Source organism: Mustelus asterias, chromosome 20 (genome assembly GCF_964213995.1).
Source record: "Mustelus asterias chromosome 20, sMusAst1.hap1.1, whole genome shotgun sequence".
Taxonomy (NCBI): Eukaryota; Metazoa; Chordata; class Chondrichthyes; order Carcharhiniformes; family Triakidae; genus Mustelus; species Mustelus asterias.
In genome coordinates, this window is record NC_135820.1 from 60,895,505 (window position 1) to 60,905,262 (window position 9,758).

At 45.3% G+C, this 9,758-nt stretch overlaps 1 pseudogene; it reads right to left on the minus strand.

Annotated features, from left to right (window-relative positions):
• Positions 1–7,462: 7,462 nt before the first annotated feature.
• LOC144508574 (large ribosomal subunit protein eL8 pseudogene) lies at positions 7,463–8,316 on the minus strand (annotated as a pseudogene).
• Between the last annotated feature and the right edge of the window lie 1,442 nt (positions 8,317–9,758).

Sequence of the window (9,758 nt, forward strand, 5' to 3'; positions counted from 1 at the left end):
GAGTGGAGTCGCACAAGGTTTGCCAACTGCCAGGAATCTGCGGCCGCTACCGTCAAGGCAGTCGATTAGAGAAAGCCAAGGGGCTTGCAGTGTGCCACAGTCCAGAAATCATTCTTCCAACACATCGCTAGGATTGCCGAGGCCCCACCTCTGAAGGGTGGCACGGTAGCACAGTGGTTAGCACTGCTGCTTCACAGCTCCAGGGACCTGGGTTCGATTCCCGGCTTGGGTCACTGTCTGTGTGGAGTTTGCACATTCTCCTCGTGTCTGCGTGGGTTTCCTCCGGGTGCTCCGGTTTCCTCCCACAGTCCAAAGATGTGCGGGTTAGGTTGATTGGCCATGCTAAAATTGCCCTTAGTGTCCTGGGATGCATAGGTTAGAGGGATTAGTGGGTAAATATGTAGGGATATGAGGGTAGGGCCTGGGTGGGATTGTGGTCAGTGCAGACTCGAGGGCCGAATGGCCTCTTTCTGTTGAAGGAGGAAATTTTCCAGAAAACCATATTTGTATCATCAAATATATTTTTATTGGACTAATTGGCACCACTCATAACGGGCCAACAATGCAGAGGGGCACCCCCGGATGGATATTCGATCGGGTCTCCCCCTGCACAGCTGAGAGACTCACGAATTTCAGAAACTACGGAAGATCCCTAATCTGCCTAGCAACAGCGCATAGCTGCATTTTAAACTGGCCAAGGAAGATCAAGATCCCTATGAAACGAGACAGAGAGTGGGTTATCAAAACCAAGCTATCACTGAAATATTACCAATTCGGCCAAGGCAGACATAAAAATCTGATAAACTAAGAGATAAGGATAAAAGGTTAAGAATGAAATACCCCAGACACCCAACAGGACAGGATGACATTAACACTCAATCTCACAAGCAGGAAACACAGACACGGAACAATAGGACCAATTTAAATAAGAGGACACATAGAGATAGTAATGGGAAACGCATTTAGACACCGGGGCAGGACCAAGTAATCCCATTAACACGAACACACACCATACAAATGCTAATCCATGAAACTTCCTAGGGACTTTTGAAACTGACAGACCACTTTATACATTGTGTAAAAAAAGGCATAATCAAATGTTCCCGCGCGAATTTTGGATCCCTATAAAGATCCAGAGCTGATGTGATTTAATTGAGATCAACGTGGCCAAGCCACTGTTTCTGAGCTGGCTACGGGGGTCTCCCTGGGATCCCAGTAATTGTACAATAAAGACACGCTTTGAACCTTGATTTGCGACTCAACTTCTATTCTGCACTGGTAAGGGATATTTCCCTACAACAAAATGGCGTAGTCACGGCAGGATTTGATATCTGACTTCTGACTGATGGCCACAGTTTGAAAGTCGGGATCAAATTTAAACGAATCTGATACAAATCCAGAGCAGTCAAAGGCGAGTGCAGGTCTCCGTTCAAAGTGAGGTACCTTTAAGGGTTAGGGTTTGTCTGTTTTAAGTATTGTTGTCTTGTAGAACTGTATAATCTTGCCTAAGTTTTTAAATTGAAACAGAAGTCCGCACTAAAGAGGTACAGGTCAGAACGACCGCGTGGAAAAAGGTAAGTAACTTTTAACTTTAATAGGAGTAAAGGACCAGAGGTAAAGATAACAGGTTTTGGGCTATTTGATAACAGGAATTAAGACTAATATAAAGATAAGTACCGCATGCAGAACTAATTGGTGTAACTAACCCAGGATTGTAAATGAAACCGCTGTCTGTGCCAAGGCAATAGGACAAGGGAGTGCTTGACTCAAGGTGCCCTACCCTAAACTGGACGTTAAGAGGAGAAATCTCCCACGCTAAGGTTGGGTTTTGAAGCGGGCGCTAAGAGACACAGGCACTCAGGGTGCAAGGCACGGACAGTGTAAATCGGGTAACAACACTGACTCTGAAGGGACGAACAACCTCAGAGTCGATACAGTTACTAACTATAACAGGGGCTTTGATAACAGAATACATGTGTGTAAGTGTTGAGGAAAAGGGGACCCGATCCATCCTGACCAAGAGACACGACGACGGAGGATCCATTAGGGACCCGGGCGGAGTTTGATAACCTTGTTCGTCTGTAGGGAACACCACAGCCCATAGCAGGATACCCGGTTTTGGGGTAACGGATCAACCCTGCTAGTGGGGGTGGTGGCCGAGCGGGAGGCGTTGTACTTAGAGGGGCTGGGAACAGGGGCGGACAAACCCACTAAACAACCAGCACACATCCCAATAAGACAACACAAAATAGTCCAAGCGTGAGGTGTCAGGAATAGTTGGGGGAGCCCAGGGGAAAGAGACCCACTGGAACCTCACTACGAGAACCTACAGCAATACAGACGGTGCTGGGGCAGTATCAGTGACAGGAGATAAGGGAGAGAGTTGAGGCACTTTTACTGTAGCAGCCAGCATACGGGGGTTGCAGGACTGCTAGACAGAAAAATGGCAGACCACGTTGTTAAGGGAGAAACTGCAGTAGCTCTCATTTTGAAGTATCTGTTAGCCAGAGAAGCGATTGTTGCAAAGATGAAACGGAACGGGTGGAACGCATCACAAACTTTAGAAGATCAAAGAAAGTGGGTAGACGGAGTTAAACGGGACAAAACAAAAGTAATGGGAGTAATATTAGTGACCCAGTTAGCTGGACTAATTGAGGAAGTAAATGCCTCTATGGAGGAGAGACACAAAGAGACAGAGCAAATTAAAGTATTACAGGAGAGAGTGAGGGAATTAGAATACAGAAACCACACTGCGGAGATAACGCAGAGATCAGAGGAAACGGACCCTCGGCGCCCATACGAGTCAGTGCAGAAACATACAGCCACTCCAGCATCAGAAGAAAACGTAGAAAATTATAATCTAGCGCCAGTCACGAGAGGAGGGACGTTAGCACAACCAAAGGCAACCTATAAGCCTTTTACGCCAGGGGAAAGGCAGCAGATGGATAGGAGAGATCTTAGTTTTTGTATTTCAGTGTGTTTGTGAGATCTGGTAGCTTGTCGAATGTAGGTGGTTGTTGTAGTAATTAGATTGAGAGCAGGGAGCTCTTTGTTCCTGTGGAATGTTTGCTACAGGCAGTAGGTGCAGTACATTGCACCTTGGTTTAGCCTCAGGGGGGCTGGGAGAGTGTTAAAACTGTAAAGATTCAAGTGATAGGATTTCTTGAATTTACTTCTGCTTTGAGTCAATTACAGTTTGGAAAAAAGAAGAATAAAAGCGATTGTCTTAATCAATGTTCAGTATTCTCTTTGAATGTTTTACACTCATCCCAGTCTGAAATGATAAGTTTGAATGAAAAAGGATGTACTGTGGAATGACTTTTGGAAGCTTCCATGTGTGTATGTGTGTGTGTGTTTAAACAAAGTGGTTGCGTGGATGCTTTGTTGTTGTTTGTTTTAATGTTAAGAAAGGATTTAAACCTTGGAAGGAAGCATGTGCTCTTTCCTTTGTCTTGAAGTAGAAATTATAAGAGTTAGTTGAGGAGTTAAGAGAAGAAAATAAGTTATTTTGTGGAAAGGTAGAAAAGCAGGAACAAAAGACTGAGGTCTATGAATTAGTTTAAAGTATATCAAGTCAGTGAAATACAGTATTAATCGCAGAATATCGCGATTTGCGAACGTCAGATAGTTTAGTATTCTGAACTAGTTAAAATTATGTACTGCCGTCAGAATTTCATGAGCCATCAAGGTTCAAGGTTTGCCAAATATAAAAGCACTGCAAAGCTTAAAACCTAGCCAGTTAAGAAACCAAAATGTTCCTAATCAAATAACTGGTATGTATTGTACCTGCTTTGATTTTGATTCGGCGCCTGTTACTTTTCCTAGAGTGCGGGGGTTTCGATCTGGAGCTCAGTTTAAAAATAGAAACGGCTTGAATTAAAAGGGTTTGGATATCACGGGTACGATGTGTAAAGTGGTATGATACAACTGCCGCTTGATTATTTTTATTATACAGTATAGCACTGCCATATAGACACAAGAATAACATCAAATCCTGAAAAGCCTTAACCAACTTTGTATGATATATTCATATACTATATTGGGCATTGATAAAGACATAATTATTTTGTGAAGTACTGTGGTGTAGCGCTTGCACGCAAACAAATGATCAAATTAGAGATAGTGTAAGAGTACTCATATAAAGATCGGAACTGTATGGCATGTGATTTTAATGGGAAAAGCGATGTCTTTTGATAAGACTACATACAAATGAATGGATGTATCCGACAATACATCCGAGACCTTAGCACCCAATTGAAGGGGATGCGCCGGTCCGTAATTTCTAATCAGGCACAGGTCGACGCAGAGGGGGACTCAGAAATATTACCAGAAGTCCCAAAAGCCGGGAGCCGGGTATTAACAAAAGTGCTTCCTGCAAAACCAGGATTTGCCCCAAGATGGCACGGACCTTACGAGGTCATTATTAGCGGAGATACCTGTGCCTGTATAGATATAAGGGGACAGGGGGTCTGGAAACACTGGACCCAATTAAAACTATATGAGGACAAATGAACTAAAAAATACCGTTTTGCTCATTCAACTTCCACAGGAACCAGGACTAGATCTACTATCAAGACGTCGGAACCAACTACTTTTAATTTAATTGCCTGTTTATTTTCTGTATATACTGTAATTGTAAAATACTGTTGAAAAAAAAGAGCGATATGGGAACAGGGACATATCTGATAATAACCCTGACCATTGTAAATACACTCCAACATATGGGGGTTAGGGGAGCAGAACCACCAATCATGGAAGGAAACCTATTCCTGAAAACACACATCCAGATCTATGGGAATAGGACCGCTTGTTACCCCTCAGCGCGATCAGTAAACTCCCTATTCATCGCAACACCAGGGTGGCTCCCACAAGAGTTATTCACTATTGACACATCGGGGGCACCCTGCAAAGAACATATTGGGTACTTTAAGCAAGGGATACAAGGAAGGTGTGTAGAGCTCACTGAGCCGGGAATTCTAAGGGGGACGGGACCCCAACCGGAGGAGACACATGGGAACTACCCACAATGTTTTAAGGGAGAGGGATGGGGGTGCGTGCATGCCTTTGTCCCTAAAAATGATTCGTGCGCTGAGGCACATTGTGCTCTCCAGGAGTGCCGGGTCTGGGAAGGACACTTCACTTGTGACTGCAAGCAACAAAAATGCATTGCAGTCACCGCGGGTAGGCAGCTTATGTGTGGCAAGTGCAACAGCACCCACGTAGGCTCAGCCTCAGGGACATATCCATTTGATTCTCACCAAGAGGTACAATCAAGTGGACAGTCCAGGGGGAGGGAAGGTTCCACAAGATGGGGCCATGCGGTCAAACGACCCCGGGGTAATGCATGTTATCGGGTTAAAGACGGGTACGTGTTTTTATTTAAAAATGTATATATGACGGCCACAGACAGGCCTCCAAGGTTCTTTTCCGTAGGGACAATCAGACCTCTCACGGTTCCATGCCCAAGCGAAGGGCATGTCCAGAAACGCATAGTGACCAGGGCCATCAGCGCAGAATTTTGCTCCGACTGGCAGGCCCCTGTCACACTAGGGTCTTCTTTAGGATATGGATTTCTGGGGACACTATCCCTGGGAGGCGCCGCAGGGGTGATCAGTGCCAGTAATAGGAACTTCTTCATATGTGGACTGACCATTTTAGGAAACAACACCCTACAAGCATTAGGCGCAATTGACCAAGAACTCGCAGAACTCAGACTATACACACAACAAACGAGATATGCGGTGGACTATCAGCTAGCCAGACAAGGGGGGGTATGCACCATCATCAAGGAAAAATGCATCACATACGTACACGACGAGACACTAAACATAACAGCAGCCATGTCCGGGATACAAAAGCAATTGGATAACTTTAAACAGGGGTTAACAGGGACTGATGGGTGGTTAGGATGGCTGTTTAACACAGTTTGGGGAGCATATATTATGAAGGGATTAATCCTAGTAGTAGCCATCCTGTTCACACTCTGCCTTGGCCTAACCTGTATTAAAGTGATATGTGCAAATATTACATCAAGAATGCTACCCACTGCCAGTATCCAGATGCAAGAACTTAACAACGACCCAGAAGAGGAGGAACAACGGCAAGGACAACAGCTGTACAAATCACAGTTCCTCTGAAGGTCGTCCATGGGGGGTCAGCCATGAATGGCACCCCCTGGACGAGAGGAGGGACTGAAGGAGGAAATTTTCCAGAAAACCATATTTGTATCATCAAATATATTTTTATTGGACTAATTGGCACCACTCATAACGGGCCAACAATGCAGAGGGGCACCCCCGGATGGATATTCGATCGGGTCTCCCCCTGCACAGCTGAGAGACTCACGAATTTCAGAAACTACGGAAGATCCCTAATCTGCCTAGCAACAGCGCATAGCTGCATTTTAAACTGGCCAAGGAAGATCAAGATCCCTATGAAACGAGACAGAGAGTGGGTTATCAAAACCAAGCTATCACTGAAATATTACCAATTCGGCCAAGGCAGACATAAAAATCTGATAAACTAAGAGATAAGGATAAAAGGTTAAGAATGAAATACCCCAGACACCCAACAGGACAGGATGACATTAACACTCAATCTCACAAGCAGGAAACACAGACACGGAACAATAGGACCAATTTAAATAAGAGGACACATAGAGATAGTAATGGGAAACGCATTTAGACACCGGGGCAGGACCAAGTAATCCCATTAACACGAACACACACCATACAAATGCTAATCCATGAAACTTCCTAGGGACTTTTGAAACTGACAGACCACTTTATACATTGTGTAAAAAAAGGCATAATCAAATGTTCCCGCGCGAATTTTGGATCCCTATAAAGATCCAGAGCTGATGTGATTTAATTGAGATCAACGTGGCCAAGCCACTGTTTCTGAGCTGGCTACGGGGGTCTCCCTGGGATCCCAGTAATTGTACAATAAAGACACGCTTTGAACCTTGATTTGCGACTCAACTTCTATTCTGCACTGGTAAGGGATATTTCCCTACAACACTGTACTGTAGGGATTCTATGATTCTATGGTGCCAGTGACTATACGGAGCACAAGCCTGCTATATCCCTCAGGAAGACAGCATCGGTACTATCATACTTGCCAATCCACCACTGCCTTCGTTTATCAGCCTATTATCCCATTACTGATATATGGCTGTCATATTTGAGTAACTGGCAACGTGCAGAAGCTGGAGAGGGAGATGGGGTGTGAGGCTTGTTGCGGTGCTAAGGGTAGAAGGGTGTGATGTAGTTATGAATTTAGGTTAGAGACCCCGATTGGTGAAGTCTGCTGCTATCGGAGTGATGGGTGTACAGTGTGTCCAGTTGTGTTTGAATTTAGTGATGTAGTTAGCGGATACAATACTTGAAGATTAATTCCCTGACTGTGACCAATTGTGAGGTCACTGGAATTTCTGAAGCACTGACCAAAGGTCTTTTTTTAAAAATACAACCACTTTTACTTTTTATATACAATGAGCAGATTAGGAATTTATCCCAGTTTGGTGGCCAGCTCCTTAGCCTTGGCCTTCTCCAGCTTGGCAATGCGAGCCACAGACTTGGGGCCCAGAATTCCACCACCCCAATGACGACGGATCTCATCAAACCGCTCATTGTAGTTAGTCCGCACAGCCTCAATCAGTTTGGCCATTGCTCCCTTATCCTCAGGGTTGATCTGAGCCAGGGCAAGGCAGGTGGTGATCTTTCTGTGCACCAATCGCCCAAGCCTGGCTTTGCCTTTGACGATGCAATAAGGAACTCCCATCTTCCGGCAGAGAGCAGGCAGGAACACAACCAGCTCAATGGGGTCAACGTCATGTGCGATAATCACCAGCTGAGCTTTTTTGTTTTCCACCAGTGTGGTGACAGTGTTCACACCTGCTCGGAGAATTGCTGGCCTCTTTGTTGGAGCGTCAGCCTTCCCAGCTGCCTTTTGCTGGGCTCAGACTAAAAGCCTCTGCTTCTTCTCCACTTTGGTCTCGGGTCTGTAGTTATGGGCCAATTTTAAGAGTTGAGTCACAGTCTGCCTGTCCAAGGCCTGGGTGAACTGGTTAATTGCTGGAGGCACCTTCAGACGCTTGTACAAGATGGCCCCCTGACGCTGAAGTCTGACATACCGCGGCCATTTCACGAATCTTGTCAGGTCCCTCTTGGGCTGGATATCCTGACCAATCCCAAAATTTTTTGGTCGCTTCTCAAACAGAGAGTTGACAACTTTTTTCACCTCATGCTTCCTGACGACAGAAGGAGCCGGGGCTACCTTCTTCCCCTTGGCCTTCTTTCCTTTCGTCATGGCGGAGAGAGAAAGGTCTTCAGGGCCTGACTCCTGGCACTGCCCACCATGGAAATCTTCTCTATCACCATCTGATCGTTTGTCTGGAAGACTTCTTGGCTCCATGCAGATCAAACACTTTGCTCATCCTTCACGCCGCTCTGCATGCAGCAACTTTGAGAATATTGGAGCATGTGTTCTCTCCCATGCTGTCCCATTATACATTCTTCCTCTCCGGGAGAGTAACTCACATCTGCTCCAGCCACAATGCATCTCCTCTTTAAGGGATGCAGGCCGGAATGTTACCACGCTGGCGAGATTTTCCCATCCCGCTGCAATGAACGGATTTTTGGCTGGGCACCAAATTCTCCTACCTCGCTGCAGTGGGAGCGTGGCATGAATGGCTGGTAAGATCTCGCCCATGATCTGGCTTTAAGAAATGCATGCAAGTGATTGGCATCTGATCATTTTGGTGAGGCATGCAGCCACGCAGCAGTGCAGTTAGCACTGGGTGCACTCTGTGACCATGGTAACGAGCAGGTAGCAGGATGCGGGGGGAATAGCTTAACTGCACATCATGAAGCCCATTTAGCGCCCGTACTGTTCTTCCATTTATCAGCGCACACCGATGACCTTAATTAACTCGGATTGCTGTGTTCGCTTGGCTGAATCTGCTTCCAATTACAACTTTTCTTTCACATCACGAAAGTGTTGGTTTTACGGGGGAAGTAAGTCCAACACGTGTGAAAGGACATATGGCGATACTAAAAATCTTATGATGCAAGTTGGTATATAGGTGTACTGGGAATAAAGGTGAAAATCCCATTAAATATAAGCATATGGAAATTCATGCTTCACCACATAAGAACAATTGCTTTTGATACAGCACTGCGTCTGCTCCTGAACTACATTACCATATCATTTTGGGCAGAAAATTAGTTATTTCACTGACCACTTAGAATTTCAGCAGATTACTTAATTCATAACTGGCTCTCCAGAACATTATCGCTGGTGTAGGCTGGAGGGACATTTCCAATTTGTCCAACATTTCCTCTGGCCAAATAATATTGCAGGCTGGAAAGAGTCATCGTGCTTCATAAAAATGTTTTTTTTAAATAACTTTTGGTAGAATCATTTTTCAAACTATTTCCGTGTGGCAATCAGTTGGCAGCTTCTCATTTTGGAATTGGAATGTTGTTGGCTTGCTGAGTATAATCTGGATTAAACATCCCAGTTCAGCACAGGGGGAGTGCTGCCATTGCCAACCAGTGGATTGGACAGCATTTATTGCCCATCCCTAGTTGCCCGAGGGCAGCTGAGAGTTAACCACATTGCTGTGGCTCTGGAGTCACATGTATGCCAAACCAGGTAAGGACAGCGGGTTTCGTTCCCGAAAGGACATTAGTGAACCAGATGGGTTTTTCTGACAATCGGTTCATGGTCATCAGTAGATTCTTAATTCCAGTTAA